Genomic DNA, 18,072 nt, shown 5'->3' on the forward strand with positions numbered 1-18,072 from the left:
TGAAATCTATGTATATGCCTATTCCATTTACTATGTCTGAACTTTCTCTGCCTTCCTGTACCTCTGCTTATTACGGATACATCTGCCTTTGACCCATACTCCCTTTCCCTGGACTCTTGACAGAAGTCTCTGAGAATATTGACAACATTTTGGTAGGATCTAGCATTCCTCAGAGCCATTCTAGTGGGATAGCTTACATAACACTTATTGGCCATTGAGTATATGAAACTTGCATCGTCCTCCAATAAGTCAGGACAGTTGAACACTTTCATATACAATGCAAGATACTCACTGCAGAACAAAATTGGGTCATCTCCTCTCCTAAATTTCATTTGTTGCAAATCACTCATACCATTATCACGACTGTCCACAATACGCTGCAACTCTTTCCTCCGCACCTCTGCATCTGCTACGTTATCATTAACTTGTGCCGATAACTGGCCTACCAAAGGTCCTGGTAGCCATGCTTTCAGAAGAGAGCATGCATCCTCATTACTCAAATGGAATTTAACTACTAGAGCTTCAAATTTATTGGACAGACTCATTGGTGATTCCAGGGCATTAAATTCACCCAACATCTGGCACAAAGTAAGTCTCTCTTGGATTGTAATCAAACTCTCATTCTGCCTTGAAGCTATAGGTGCCATAGCAGACTGTGTTTCATCACGGCCCTTCTCCTCATTGATCGTGCAGATATCGGCCAATTGGCATGTTCCTTTGTGCTCATTGAGCGATACCATAACTTTCTCTGTAGTAAGAAGCTGGGAGCGTACATTTGCTAATTCTCTTTCTAAAGACATAACCAACTCTTCCATCTCTGACAATTTCATTCGCAATGACTCTACAACTTTGCTCTTCATATTACAGTCCATCCTGTAACTGTGGATCTGTTCTTGTAGTTCACCGTTTCTCTCTGACAAATCTCTTGCTTTTGCCTGCAATTCATCCATCTCATCACTGGAGGCTGTTGCAATCTTTAGAAGGTTTTCACTGACTTCCGCTATGTCCTCACCCAGATGCCTCCTCTCTACTTCCCACTTCCCCCCCATTTGCTCAGATATAACTTTAATTCTGAGCAAAACTGCAATTTCATTAGCCAACTTTTCTTTCTTAACTTTTTTTAGCTGTTTGCCCGATAATCTGCTATTATGTTGCTGACACTGAGATAATAGAGTCTTATACTGGCTTTCAAGAGTTTCATCTGCACATGAATGGTAACTGGCAGAGGCATACTTTTTAACATATGTATACACAAGTTCCATTTCACAACCATACAATCCACACAATACACACTTCTATTTGTACTAACGTACCAACACTGCATTGAGTACTAAATCAAACTCAATTATCGTTAGCTCTTACAACTCACACAAAACAAAAACAAATCGCTCTTCTAGCATTCACTATTCTTAATTCGTAACCACTTTTACCTGATATCATTCAAAACCATTCAATTTTTGCCTATCCATAGTACAGATTTACCACACTTAATGTGGCATTATCAGCTGCCTTGTATCCGAGCACTTCTGTCCTGTAAGTTCTATGCAGCTTTTAGGATTGCCACATGTTATCTGGGGTGCCAAATGAAAGACATTATGTGCTCTACAAACTATTACTACCTTGTCTCTTCCCATAGTTATCTAATTTATTAAACCCTACTAAGCACACTGATATAAAGTTACTTATGAAAACACACACATTGCTGCTAGTAAAACACTATCTTATTTATTTCCCATTAATTTAGGAAAGCTAACATAAAGTAATAAAAGGACATTACAATATCACGCAGCTTACATTCAGAACATACAATACAATAATATGAAAGATACTTATCACACGGTCCTCTGCGAGGCTTTGCTGCATCAGCTAGGCTCAGACCAGGACAGGGCCTTCACCATGAGGTTTAGGCCGGAGCCATCTCCCAAAAATAGGCCGAGTCACCGCATGGCAGGGTCTCACAGCAAACAGGAAAACATTGTCTGTGTGTGAGCCTTTTCATACAAACGTACACACCCACTCGTAGCCACCCCCATTTGCCTTCCATCCAATAGATTTCGCCAAGAGGCATTCCTTCACATGTATGTCCATTCCTCAGGAAGCATGCTGTATTGTCTCTTACTCCCTTTGAAGCCTGCAACCACACACACATCACAGCAGGGGGGGTCCGAGTCCAGCTATTGTTCTTCTGATTACAAAGCTTTCATGTGGTTCATTCATTTGAGGCTAAGTGGTTATCTCAACAATAAACAGATAACATAAGTATTATATGAATTTAATCCAACAGTTTTTGTGTTGTTTAGACATTGTAGTGAATGCTTTAAGATAATATATATTTTTTTAAATGTGACAGTATGATCTTTGAATTGTATATCTGAACCATGAGCAATATGTTGGATCCAACATAAGAAAAAAGATTGCGAGCACAGATTGGAGAAATTGGAAGTAGATTTTTTATTTCACCTGTAGTGACCAAAAAAAATCCTTGACGGCTCTCCTTGAAGTTATTTCTGAGTGGGGGATGTGGTCTGTAGGCAGGACAAAACTCTGGATAGCCGCACACCAGAAAAAGACTTAAAATCCTTTGTTTTATTAAAAATCGTAGGTCACATCACATCAAACAGTCCACAGCAAAGGAAAAGGGTACAAAAATACTGACGTGTTTCACAATGAAATCAGTGCTTACTCATAGCTTGTAGTGGGGAACGTGGTCTGCCAGTGCCGAAGATGGCCACTTAGACACAGAGCGCATCAGACAAGGGAGAACACCGTAGCAACACAGGCCCATATCAGCGGGCAATCCACTGCCATTCTACCTCCTCACAGCCGGCACATTGTCTCCAGCCATGTCACGGAAGCAGTTGATGAAGCAGTATCCACAGAAAATTATGGCCTTCTTCAAGCCTCCACGCAAGGTCATTAAGAAACAAAATGGCACCAGTGCGGCCACGACCGCACCTCCAGAAGCATACACAGATCTCCTAGATGAGATCCTGAAGAATCCAGACCCTCAATGCCCACCCATGTCTCCTACACTTAAAACAGGGGAAAACCCAGTCACAGGCAGCCCAGCGAAAGCCTGAATGCGGATAGAACCACCCCTGCCAGCCACCAGCACAAATAGAGGCCCAGGCTTTCAACTCTTTCCAGTCAAACCAGGCCTTACAATTATCCATGGCCTCTTTCCCCACCACAGGGCAGCCGGTGATCAACACCACACTAAAGGACATGCTACTGTCACTCCAGTCCTCATTGATGACAGACCTCTGATCCCTCTTCACTAAAATAAATAAAGTAATGCATGCCATTGATGAAAGGGTATCTCATTTAGAAAACAGTATGGAAAAATGCACGGCAACTGTTAATGATCTAATTGATACCTATGGTGAAGTAAAGGAAGAACAATCCTGGGTTAGGGCCAAGCTGACCGATTTAGAAGATAGATCCAGGAGGAATAACGTGAAATTGAGAGGAGTTCCTGAATCTATCTTGCCAACAGACCTCCCTAAATATGCCAATGAACTTATGCATCTAATCCCCCCTGATGCATCACCCAGAGATCTGATAATCGATTGAATCCATAGAATCGCTAAACCCTCTCAACTCGCAGCCTCAGTCCCTAGAGATGCCTTAATGAGAGTATATTTCTTCCACATAAAAGTAAAGCTTCTCACGACAGCCAGAAATAATCATATACTCCCAGGACCGTACGATGGAATTTGTTCCCTGACCTTTCTAAAAAAGACAACTCAACCCAATCACTAAAGGCCTCCACAACCACAAGATTCAATTTAAATGAAGATACCCAGCAACACTGCTAATAATGAGAAATGGGGCATCACATGTGATCCATTTACTCCACAAAGGTATGCAACTGCTGAACACTTGGGTAATCATCCCTGATCCACTGCGGGAATCTAATCTACCACTGTAACAAAGACAAACACATCCATCCCGACGCACCCTAGGACACCGTGGCACCTGAGCAAAACTTCTGTACTGATCTATATGAGGCCTACATATATCCACATTATGGCTTCTCCCTGGCTAACAGCCTTTGGAATTACTACTTCAGTTGAGTTTGACATTGTTTCCCCCAGAAGTGGTTTAGTTGAATTTTTACCTCCTCTACTCCACATACCGTTCTAACCGGTGGTCTATCCACCTTGCTACAGTTAGATACCAGTTCCAATTTTCTTAGTGACTCAGTTCTACTTGTAGCATTGTTATTTACAAGCCATATCCTCGCCTGTCTAGAGTGACTTTCATCCACACCAGGCACATCGGAGTATACAATGACCCTTGGATCCGGAAAGACCCCCAAACTACACCTAACCGTAAGTGCGAATATCTTTCCAATTAACCACACGACACAGACAATGCCACTCACATTACTGTCCTTCAATGCGAATGGGCTCAATCACCCAGTAAAGAGACACTCAATCTGGAAAACAGCCCTTGACCTAAAATGTGATATCCTCTGTGTACAAGAGACTCATTTTAAAACTACAGATACACCTACGTGTACGAACAGACACTTTCCTCATGTATACTCAGCCTCTTTCACCTCTAAAAAAAGAGTAGTGTTAATAGCAGTAAGAAACTCAGTTGAATTTCACCTAAATCAAAGTGTTTCAAACCTTGAAGGCCGTTATATTATTTTTATCTGTATCACCAACAAATCGGTTTACACGTTAGTAAATATCTATGCTCCAAACATCAAACAAATGTGATTTCTTAGTAAATGTATGTATATTGTACAACCCTTGAAACAAGGCCACATAATCATTTGTGGGGACTTTAATCTAATTCCAGAAGATTGAATTGAATGGCACTTCTACAACAAAATGCAGAGAATCCCCCCTGAAAAACATCATTGTTACTCAAGATTTCTTTGATGTGTGGCGGTGTTTTCAGGGAAATGACAGAGACTACACGTACTTCTCTCCTCTCCATAGGACCCATTCACATATAGATATCTTCTTCACAGACAAATGGTTGCTCCAAAACATCAGCGCTGCTGTAATCCACACCACGACTTGGTTGGACCATGCACCTATTACCATTTCAATATCAGATACTCCACATCAAAAAAAAATACATTTCTATGGAGAGCAAACAACTACACCCTGCAACACCCGTCATACTCTCCAGAAATAAATGATCAAATAACTAATTACTTTAAAAACAACACAGGCTCGGTGTCCGAGCCAGGCATGGTGTAGAATGCGCACAAAGCCTACATAAAAGGCATATTGATTAAACTCAGCTCTCATCACAAAAAACAGAGATCAATGCGCATTGACACCCTTACCTCTCAAATCGCTCATCTAGATTGCCTAAATAAAGCCAAACCACAACCACAACCTTCATACTCAGTACAACTCGTCTCTTAGACAAGAACTCAGATTCCATCTTCTCCATTCGTATGAACATACCCAGAGAAAATTAAGAGCTACTTAGTACTCCAAAGGCAGGAGAACTATAAATAAAATAAATCACTTATACCATCCTCACATGAAAGAGAAGCTCAGAAATCCCCAAGCAAAGCTGATGCTTTCAGCGATTATTATAGTGACCTGTATAACCTACAGAGAGATCCTGACACACACCAACCCTCCTCTGAAGATGTTCACGAGTTCTTCCAGCACATTAGACTCACTGCACTGACGTCAGATCAACTATCCCAATTGAACGACCATTTCACGGAACACAAAATCATAGCAACCATAAGATCCCTCCCCCTAGGTAAAGCACCAGGTCCAGATGGACTCACCGGAGAATATTTTAAGCAATTTGCCAACAACTGGCAAATTTGACCACACTTAACTGCATTATTCAATGACGCGTCCTCATTTCAAAGTTCCCTAGTGAATACTTATGCTTATTATCACCCTCCCTAAACCGGGGAAAGAACCAACAGTCACGCAAAGCTTTCACCCAATCTCCCTTCTGAATCTAGACCTGAAAATCTACGCAAAAACGATCGCCACACGACTACTCAACATCATGCCCACACTAATCCATAGAGACCAATCCGGTTTTAGAAGTGGCAGGCAAGACGCCACAAGGAGACTGATTGACATCATACACTATGCCAAATCCAGTGGAACGCCTTCTCTGCTCCTATCACTGGATGCAGAGAAGGCGTTCGATAGAATACACTGGAAATACCTACAGCAAGTCCTCCAGAAATTTGAATTCAGAGGCCAAATACTGAATGCTTTACTTCCACTATACACTATCCCCTCGGCCCAAGTATTCTCAGCCGATATTCTATCTCAACCATTCGTCATAACCAATGGAAGAAGACAGGGGTGTCCATTATCACCTTTGATTTTCAACTTGCTCATGGAACCCCTAGCGGAACATATCAGACAAAACCCTAAAATAGCAGGCTTCGAAATAGGACATAAGACACACAAGATCAGTCTATTTGCGGATGACGTTATTCTCATGCTAACCAACCCAACGTCTTCCCTAGTACAAAACACTCTCCAATGTTTCAGCAGAAGTTCATATTATAAAGTTAATGCAACAAAATCATACAACCTAGATCTTGGCCTAGACGCCACTACCAGAAATCTACTCTAAGCCCAATCACCATTTACATGGGAAGAAACAGATATAACATACCTAGGGGTGCAATTGACAAAATCAACAAAAAATCTTTTTAACTATAACTTCAACCCATTCCTTACTAAACTCCAAAGAGATGTCCAGCAATTAGCTAAATACGAACTAACATGGTCAGGCAGACTCAAAGCCTTCAAAATGATACATCTTCCTCAATTACTCTACCTGTTCCAAACCATTCCCATCTCTGTCCCGTCATATTATTTCAAGTCCCTCCAAACAACTCTTAACAAATTACTATGGCAGGGCAAGAAACCCATATGTGCAAAACCCACACTCGCTAAACATAAAAGTGCAGCGGGGGGTCGGGTCCATTGACTTTGAAGAATATTATTGTGCATCTATTTTGGCCCAATTGCATAACTGGTTGCGGCAACAACCCCAAACTTTATGGGGACAACTGGAAACAGCATCACTCAAACACAACAACTTACAAAGCTTGCTTTTTGGGGATTCCTCTTGGCATTGCCTAAAGCATTAGCTCCCACGATGAAAGCCTCCGCCTTAGCTTGGAAAAAATGAATCAATCGAAAATCAAGGCAACCTATCGCATTCTCACCACCTCTCCTGATAAACATCTTACAAGACAGTACTTTGGACCTTTCCCTGAAACACTGGACATCAAAAGGATTGAATTACATACAAGACATATTTGAAGGATCTATTATCATTTCCACAACTTCAAAAGACATACAATCTTTCTCAAACAGAATTCTTCACATATACCCGAGTTAAACATTGCATCTCAAAATTAGCAACACCAATGTACACTCTCCCTCACAATCTATGGTCATACATGACTAATACTACCTCAAAAACGAAAGTTTTTTCCCATATCTACAACGCTTTTCATCAAAAATGTGTATTTACTAAGTCCAAACCTCACCATCACTGGGACACAGATTTAGCTCAATCTTTCACTGATATTCAATGGCAGACAGCCTTACGCTCTATATACAAAGCTACTCACAACTCAGAGTTCTGGGAACTCACACAAAAAATATCATTGCGTTGGTATCTCACACCCACTAAATTGGCATCATTCAACAACACAGCTTCTGACCTCTGTTGGAGATAGAACTCAGCTAAAGGAGACCTACTCCACATCCTTTGGTCTTGTGCCTCCATACGAACATATTGGAAAACTATCTTTAACATATTGTCAGACATCGCACACAGCCAAATACCTCCCACACCGGCACTAGCAATACTTAATCTGACAATTGAAACAATCTCCAATCCACTGAGGAAGGCTACAATGATTGTCCTTTTAGTAGCAAGACTGAGTCTAACTAGATTCTGGAAAACAAACCAGTCACCTATTATAGAAAGCACTCTGGATTGGGTTAATCTACATTATAACTATGAGCTAATATTTACCTCTAGTAGGGGATTGCTTAGTAAAACACAAAAAGAATGGCTCTCCTGGACCCGGTGGTCCCGAGCAGCGGTATTCTTAGAAACCAAATAACTCTGATGGCAAAATCTATACTACAAAACCTGGAGCCTAGACTAGGTATACAAGCTGAACTCAATGTTTTGTTCTTATGTTTGTTGAACCTACTTAAACCTTGAAAAAACGACCTGTATCCCTGAGCTGTAATAAATGTTTGTTACTATAAAACATTTGAAATGTAATATATATTCTCTTCTTGTTAAACTTTGAAAATGTATAAAAATCTATGGATGAAAATAAAAAGTTATTTCTGACTCTGTTGGTGTCCTGGTTAAGGTTACAGAATAATATAAAATTTTGGTTCCATCAACTTTTTATTATACAGCTTTTACATTGCTTTTAGCAAAGTGTATTAACATAACATAATAGGTCTATGGGCTATATCACCTTAGCAAATGGGCTCCCTGCTATGTTAGTACTACCAATCTATATGATTTTCAACATCATGACATGGGATAAAGAGTATTCAAACCCGACAACAAAAATGTAAAATATTGCATATTAGTAGCCCTGTAATCTGGTGGCTGCATTCGCTCAATTTTTCAGGCCTATATATAGTCACCTGATAATCCTGTCAGTAACAAACTTCCTCTTCTAGAGTTATTATACACATTTACTATAAAGCAGCATTGCTACCCTAGGCTGTGCTCCTAATTTTTACTACAAACAACTCCACCTTCATTACATAGAGGGGTGTTGCTTTGTAATTTACAGAAGAAACTTTGGTTCAGTGCACAGAAAGGTACAAGCCTGGTACAGGGGGCTATGAAGGCTAGATACAAGTAAGTCGGAAAAGTCTGGTACTGAGGATCAGTAGGGCAAAACACAGGGGGTTAGAAGGCTCTATTGGGAGCAGTAGCCTTCCATAAAGAAGAAGTTTTATCATGCAAAGCAGGAAAGCTGCTGTGACAGATCTACCTGTTCTGGCATGCTGATCCCCACTGGCCCTCCTCTCCAATTCATCGCACAAGATGTCATCCACAAGCATTTAAGATGGATTGGAAAGGCAGGTCGGTGGGGATCAGCACAGTACACTCAGTGGATGAGCTCAGGTGTGTCTGAACAAGAGACTGCACACACCTGGGCTATCCTGTCTGAAAGCTATCAGTTAACAATAGAAAATATGCAATGGAGGCATTCCCCACCTCACAACCTCATATATGTAAGGGGCATGCTGTGCGGTGGGGAATGTCTTATCCACCTAGGATTGACTTTCAGCTTTGACAGCTTACCCATGGGAGAACTCAAGTGCATTTGGGCTCATGTCAAAACAAACCAAAAGTCATCCCTTCCTGTGCCACTCTACAGGTGGGGGAGGAGCACTTGAGGATCAGCAAGGCAGGGATTTGGTCATGATTTACCCATCATCTGTCTGTGATCATTGGGTAGATAACTATTGATGAATTGTCAACCCCTGAATTATATTATCTGAGGCTATCACTAGCACTGTAATGGTTTATTGTTTTTATATTATATCATTTTCAGAATATTACAGCTGCTTGGGCATGGATTTGGTGAGTTTACTGAACATAGAACATTTTTGGTTACATTCATACATTAAAAAATACTTTCCCAGGTTAATGAACACAATGTAAAATGGTATATGTGCTGTAAGCACAGTTTTAAGATCTTAATGTAAATTAGCAGACCCTCTTCCCAGTCCTCCAATGCTGCAATCATGGACAAGCTCCATCAAAGTATACTGTAAGGGCACTTTCACACTGAACCCATGTTCTGCCTACCCATGTGACAGGCAGAGGCATGATGGCAGAAATCCTTCAGGCAGCAGGCACAAGTAGGGCCTCATTCAGGACAGAATGAGGACAGGTAGCCCCTCACATATGTAAGACCCCTGTGTTATGAATGCCACTAGTCCAGTAGCAGAGTACAAGATCAGCCCAAGAGGCAGGCAAAAAGCATGGCCAAAGAGTCCAGGGTCAGTTTCATATCAGGCAGAGGTATGTACAGAATCAGTAGGCAGAAGTGTGGTCGAATAACAAGCCAGGGTCAGATCCAGATCAGGCAGAGGTATGGGCAGAACCGGTAGGCATAAGCATGGTCGAATAACAAGCTAGTGTCAGTTCCAGATCAGGCAGAGGTATGTACAGAATCGGTAGGCAGAAGAATGGTCAAATAACAAGCCAGGTTCAGTTACAGAGCAGGCAGAGGCATAAGGGGTGTGGAGGTAAATGGTAGGAGGTTAGGGTTATGTTTAACATACTTCACTAATAATTTACTGAAGTATGTTAACGGCGGAAACAGTCACCTATGCAGAGGCCTAGTTGGGAAGGACACTGGGGACAATAATAAGTGGTGTCTCCTCTAACTCCTCCTCTAGAGCACCCCGGCATTTTTCTTGACGTTTTTGACCTGTTGGTCTGGGAGGGATTTTATCGGGAAAGTGGCATTCGGAGAGTCTGCTAATCAAATTGGATCGAATGTTTTCTGGTGGACCGTTCGGGAATATAAGGGCAGTGATAATTTCCTCCTGGTAGCCAAGGAAGGGTTGGGGGCTTTCAGTGGAGTTGCGAAAGATTATATAGGTGTTGTATATGACCAAATAAGACAAATAAATTGATACTTTTTTATACCACTGGTATGTTTGTCTTGTGGCAAGGTAGGGTTCGAGCATTTGGTCTTTGAAGTCGACACCTTCCATTAACATATTGTATACGTGGCTACATGTTGGCTTTTGGATTGGGCCATTCTTCCTGGTGATTTCCACAAAGGTATTATTGTGGATCGAAGACAGTATGTAGATATCCCTTCTGTCCCTCTACTTCACAGCCAGAATTTCCTCATTCCACAAACTCGCCATCTCCCCTCTTCTTAACTTCTTGTTAATGAGCCTTTTGAGAAAAGCCCTTCCGGTTCTTCCTTACGGTGCTACATGCTGGAGTTTTCTTCCTGTGAAGGTTGCGGAACAGGGGCAAACTCATATAGATGTTGTCTATATACAAATGTTAGCCTTTCTCCAGGAGTGGGTTTATAAGTTCCCAAATTACTTTCCCGCTAAATCTCATGTAGTCTGGGCAATTAGGGGCATGCAGCTGGGTGTCCTTCCCTTCATATACCATGAAGGCATATGTATACCCTGTGGATTGGTTGCACAATTTATACAGCTTCACCCCATAGCGGGCCATTTTGGTGGGAATAAATGGCTTGATATGATTTAGTAGTGGCCGAATTGTATAAAGCTTATCATAATTTGGGTAATTTTAGGAAGGGCACTGAGTATTATCATTATAGTGTAGAAACCTCATAATCATCAGATATCTGGTTCTGGGCATTACTGAGGAAAAGATGGGCATGTGGTGAATGAGGAGGGTTGACCAATATGAACGTAATTTCATTTTTTTTAGTTAGTTCCATGCAGAATGTGAGGCCAAAAAAAATGGTAAACTGCTCCACTGTTAGGGCTATCCACTCGTAGGGATGGGCATAATGGTACATTGGGTTACTTGCTATGAATTATTGTGCATACAGGTTCCACTGGGCCACAATTGATACTAGCATGTCCTCAGTAAAAATTAAAGCGGAGCTCCACCCTAAAGTGGAACTTCTGCTCATTGGAAACCCCCCTCCGGTGCCACAGTTGGCACCTTTCAGGGGGGAGGGGGATGCAGATACCTGTATAGTACAGGTATTTGCACCCACTTCCGGCATAGATAGCCGCAGATTCTGCGGGTATTTACGCCACTTCCTGCGGGTCCCCCACTGTCTGCTGGGAAACACATGGATCCTAGAGACAGCAGGGACCATCCTTACTGTGCAGCGCGACTCGCGCATGGCTTCACTACCTGATTCCTATAACGAAGATGGCGGCGGCAGCACCCGAGAGCCGATCGAGAGATTGACTTCGGTTGCCGACATCGCTGGCGCGCTGGACGGGTAAGTGTCCATATTTTAAAAGTCAGCAGCTGCAGTATTTGTAGCTGCTGACTTTTAAAAACAAAAAACGGCGGAACTCCCGCTTTAAGTGGGAAAAATCTATCAGGGAAAGGTTTTCTGTGTCCACCTGGACTCCTGGCTGGGCAGTGAAAGGGGGAATATCAGCTTCTCCTGAATTAGAAGGGAGCCACAAGGGATTCTAAAGGGAACAGGGAAGGCTGGCATGGTATCTAATCCTTTGGGATTGAGGTGACACCCCACTTGCTCAGAACCTGAATTTGAGGAGGAATCCAAAGCAGAGAGCTCCCTGTTGCTCTCGTTGGCCGCAAGACTAAATCATTTTCTAGACATTGTTGGTGGGCACTTATGGCACTGATGAGACATGACACTGATGACGGAAGACACCGATGACACGTGATACTGATGACTGGTGATATAAGGCACTGATGACATGTGACACTGATGACAAATGGCACTGATTACACGTGACACTGATGACAGATAGCACTGATTACATGTGACATTGATGACAGATGGCACTGATTACACGTGACACTGATGAAAATGGCACTGGTAACACTGGTGTGACACTGATGAAAGAGGGCACTGATGCTACATAACACTGACGTGACACTGATGAAAGATGGCACTGATGACATGTGACACTGTTGTGACACTGATGACAGATGGCACGGATGACACGTGACACTGATATGTGGCACTGATGAAAGATGGCACTGATAGATGGCACTGATGACAATGATGGGTACTGTGACACTAACAGTGATGAGCACTGTGACACCAATGGGCACAATTACACTGATGAGCACTGTGACAGCAATGGCCACTTTTTTGGCACTGTATTCACTGTGTATTTATTGTAAATTGACAGATGATAGTTGGCACTTACAGATCTGCAGCACAGAAGCTCTCCCTCCTCACATGCGGTCTCTGTGTAAGGAGGTAGAGCCGTCAATGAGAGATGATCTCATATGTTTACATTTGAGATCACCTCTCATTGGACCCGCCGATCACGTGGTAAATGGCTGCTGTGATTGGCCATTTACCATGTTCTGTGATTGGCTGTGTCCAAGGGACATGGCCAGCACAGATTTTCTCTGATGCGTGCCCACGGTGGTGTGCAGGGAACAGGTAAATGGGAGGATGTCCATGGACACCCCCTCGGCAATTAAGCCCCATGCTGTAGCCATCTTTCGGCTATAATGCGGGCAGGGAGTGGTTAAGAGTGATCAAGCTTAGAAGAAAAAGCTATGGAAAATAATTATGAGAGCTGTAAATGTAAATGCAGAGGAAGTAGCACCCCATAGTGAAGATATTGTGAGAACGAGATACCAGGACATCAAGGGCAAGGGCAACATCAAGAGGAAAATGGTCAGGAATGCATTGTGTGTATTGACATTAGAAAGCATGATTACACATGTCTGGAATTTGTTTTAAGTAAATTGCACTTCACCTTTTCTACTGCACATCTTAGATGTTTAACTTGTTTTCTTCATTGGTTACCTCTTTTCTTCAAGGCAAAAAACTGGTGGCGGATTACAAGCTTCTATTCAGAAGTTGGAGTATGAAAAAATACTGATGCCTTACATTCATAAAGAGGCAGTTACAGGGCTTGCCAAAAGTTTTGATACCTTGTGCAACAAGAGAGGTAAGTACATCATGTTCACAAATATTCTAGACGCATGTTCAGTGTTGATGTCGAGTTCTCCCTTGCAGCCCTATTGTATGCTGGCAAGGAAAACTGGATTGATCATGGACTTAATTAATAATGTATACATAAAAACTAGATACAAATAAAAATTCTTGTCAGTGAAAATAAAATGGTTGCTGCTTCCACCAAATCATACAGCCCTGGTTCCTCTGTATTATTGGGAATTGGTCTGAGAGGAGAATCAAAACAATTCACCTTCAAAGCAAATATTTATGTTTGAACTTGCATATAGTGGAATTCCTTTGTAAATAGCTGAAATGAGCTTCTAAACTCAACACCTGATGATGAAAGACACATTTTGATCACAATATTAAAGGATATGGTTTTTGTGCGATGCAGTTTTTCCATTCTTGCAATAGGTTAATAAATGGTAGTTGTTTTATATGCTGTACATATTTATACATACAGTGTAACACAGATTAATAATATCACCAATAGAATCATTCTCATATTTTTTTGTTCCTAAAATTATGAATGGCATTGCTCCTAGATTGGGCTATGCCTATAGACCATCAACACCATTCTTGAATCTTTCTGGAATGCATTACATTCTGCAACTTTGGCTTAATACCAAATAAACTATACATGGGTAACAGAGTAATGTTCTACTAAAAAAAAATCAGCTTTCTTTACCTCCTAACGCCGGTGCCTCCCAGTCCTTTTAAGAGGTTTCTGATGCATGGAGGAGGGTGGGGCTTATAATCAAGTGACTGCCGTGATTGGATGTCACAGTGGTCACCTGATTGGAGCATGCAGTTTCCTATTTCCTACCCATTATTACCTTGAGGTGCTGGCTTTGGATAACCAGTGAAGGAATGGGGAGACAGTGGAGTCTGTGGTATCCTGAATGGTGGCCACCAGATGGATGATTTCTGCGGTATTGAACTCCTATCTTTTGGAGATCATAACTGTTTGGTAAGGGAATTGGCACACTTGTCTGTGAGGTGATTTGGGATTCTTACATATGTACGTTCATCATTTTCAAAATTTCACATTTGGACGTATTGTTATACTTAAGTAAATTATGTTAGAGGACTATTATTTCACCATTTATTTGATGCACATTGTCCACTATGTTTTAACACCTTCAATACAGGCCCTTTTACCCCCTTCCTGCCCAGGTCAATTTTCAGCTTTCAACAAATGTTTTTCTTTGTTTCTGTTATAAAATATTGTAAATAAGTATGTTTTTTGTGATAGGCGGCACTGATATGTGACACTGATAAGCAGCAATGATGGGCACTAATATGTGGCACTGATGGGCACTGATAGGCGGCACTGATAGGCAACAATGATGGGTAATGATGGGCACTGATGGGCACTGAAAGGCAGCACTGACTGGCATTACCAATGGACACAGATTTACATCACTTTACTCCCATTGCGGGTCCTTTATTGCAGGACCCTTTATTGTGGTACCCCAGGAGGACCCTTTCATGTGTTCTGCAGCGGGACCCCTTCCTGCAAAGTTGCTAACCTTTCCAAAAAGAAAATATCAGGGAACATATATTAATAAGGGGTGGGCCATTTAAAATAAGTGTGGTTCTACAAGAGCCATCTAATGTCATAACGCTTTGCACATCTCTACATCCCCCATGTCTCTGTACCCCTCAGCATGCCTCTATACCCCCTGCATATCTCTGTACCTCCCAAATAACCCCTGTACAGAAAAAATGAGAGCGGTTGGGTGGGGCTTTACATATATCATGTAGGTTTTTCTTTTAAGAAATACAAAATCAGAAAGATTTTAAAATAAGGTACCCTGTATATATAATTTTATTTAACATATGTACATGAAATAGATTACAACCTTGAAAGACAAACAACTTTAAAAACACTGTTGCAGTATGACTTATCTAGGGTGTTCTTGTCCTGGCTGGGAGATCAGGAAAAACATCCTACTCATTTCGTGGGAAGACCCACTTCATCAGGGCCTCGGATTTAGAGGATGATTTTTGTATAAATCCATTCACTGGAATGATAATACATAGACACATTTTATTGACAACAGCATTGTTTTTGCATGTTACTTCGTTTTACAAACTGACAGTAATGTGTTTTACTTCAATTTGGTCCAACAAATTAATTGAAGGCATAATAAAAGGCATAAAAAGACTTGCTTAATACACTGTGACAGAACATGGAAAAGGAGAAAGGAGGAAAAGGGGTTGTCCAAAAAGCATATTGCATATATAACCCATATAATGGCGGTATAGACATGGGTGCATGGGTTTCAACCATCCACAAACCAAGAGTGTATATATAATTAAGAGGTAAATTCATCTGTTCAACTGTAAGGCGTTAGTGACAAACTTGAGGGAAAAGTTTAGCCTAGGGAGCCAGTGGGGTTTATATGCACAGCTCTCTGACTAGCGAGGTGTTCCCAGAAGTTATGGATAGCTTGTATAATCAAAATTGAGCTAAATTCTTATATCTAAAAAGAGAGGCTGAATATTATGGAATGTATGTGAAAAAAAGGGAGAGGGGAAGGGAAATTAGAATGAAAAAAGGAGGGAAAGGGGTGATGATGGGTTAAAAAGTGGGAGTGGAGAGAAGAAGGAGGAGGGAGAAGGTAAAGGAGGGGGAGAAGCAGGGAGGTAGATGGGGGAAAAGGAAGGAATGGGATGGGAGGGGAGGGGAAAGAGGGAAGGGAAGGATGCAACAGGCAAGGATGGGGGAGCAGGAAGAAATGATGGGAGAGATAAAGATAGGGAAAGGGAAAAGAGAGGGGGAGGGGGGAGGAGAGGGGGGAGCAAGGGAAAAGATTGAAAAAGGGAAGACACTAACCTTAAAGAAAATACATATATGGGCATGCAGAATGCTCCCAATCTCTAAACAGAGTGGAACTGAAGAGATGGATAAAATCAAGTCAAAGGAGTGTTTGCAGGCAAATTAAATGGACCTTTGATCGATCTGTATGGGAATCAATAATAGACCCATTGGAGGATAAAAAGGATCGTCATTGAACAAAGAGAAAGTTACAGGCATTGGTAAAAACCCCACATGAAGTATAATGATCATGCCGAAGCACTGCAGCCAAGTGTGCACAGTTACTTACATGTAATTATTGTCAATATATGGATATTGGAAAGAATATAGACTTACCCAATGGGCAAAAATTTAAACCCAGACACTTTGTCAACTGTCGCACTGCAGGGATAATTTATCTGCTGCACTGTGAATGTATTTGCTACTATAAGGGGAAAACCAAATTACAATTCTGGCAAAGAATCTATAGACACATTGTTAGCATCAAAAAGAGAGATCCTGGCCTTCCCTTAGGCAGACACAGCCGTACAGTACATCATGATCACATTCCTAAGGTGCGATTTCTGGCACTTGACCATATTCCAAACAACTCGGGGGGGGGGATTTAAATAAGCAACCCCTACAGAGTGAATTAAGGTGGATATTTTGCCTTAATGCAACGTACCCCCAGGTCTTAATGAAGCACTCAGCTTCAAACCATAACTGGAGGGCTTTCAATCAGGCTTATGTGAATTAGATTTGTAGACAAACACTGTTCTCACTTTCCTTCCATTTTATTTACCTGTCCATGGACATATGGAGGATACTCTCATTGGTGCATATATTTTATGTATTTAGGTATAATTGTGCTGACAATGCCATAGTCAGAGAACATCCTGTTGTGACATTTTTGTATTATTACCTTATGCATTATTAATTGGATGTTTATATTTATTATGTTTGATTTCCTAGACTGTTTAAAGAGGAAGTAAACCGTGATGGGTTTACTTCCTCTTTCATTCCCTGCACAGGCAAAGCATAATGGACTACTATGCATCGCATAGTAGTCCATTATGTGTCCCTTACCTGACACAGGAGCCAGCGAAGTCACCGCTGTCCCCTGTAGTCCGGCGCATCCATCTTCTCGGTGGGGTCTCGCTGCTCCGCCGCTGTCATTCAGCGAAGCCGCGATTACGTCACTCCCGCGCATGCGCACGGGAGCCGACACGCCGCGGCATCTTCGTTGTTCTGCCGTGCTCAGTGCGCCTGCGCGCCGCTGTCTACGGCATATGCGCCGTAGACAGTGGTGCCTGTCTTCGGGCAAATATCTCCTAAACCTTATAGCTTTAGGAGATATTTCTTGGACCTACAGGTAAGCCTTAATCTAGGCTTACCTGTAGGTCAAAGTGTGTTGTAAGGGTTTACAACCACTTTAAACAAATCCCAATTATGTGCTTTACTACAAGACTTGGGTTGTGCGTTTTATTAGCCACCGGCCACATGGTGTCGCTGTTACTTCCGGGGCCCTATGCTGCCATATACCCACTTTTACAGTGGGTCACCCTTATGCCTTGGTCCCAGGTGGGCGCTTCTGGCTTGTGGGGAGCTGACC

Source organism: Lithobates pipiens, unplaced genomic scaffold, assembly GCF_037356315.1.
Source record: "Lithobates pipiens isolate NorthernLeopardFrog02 unplaced genomic scaffold, aLitPip1_a1.2 Scaffold_13, whole genome shotgun sequence".
NCBI classification, from domain to species: domain Eukaryota; kingdom Metazoa; phylum Chordata; class Amphibia; order Anura; family Ranidae; genus Lithobates; species Lithobates pipiens.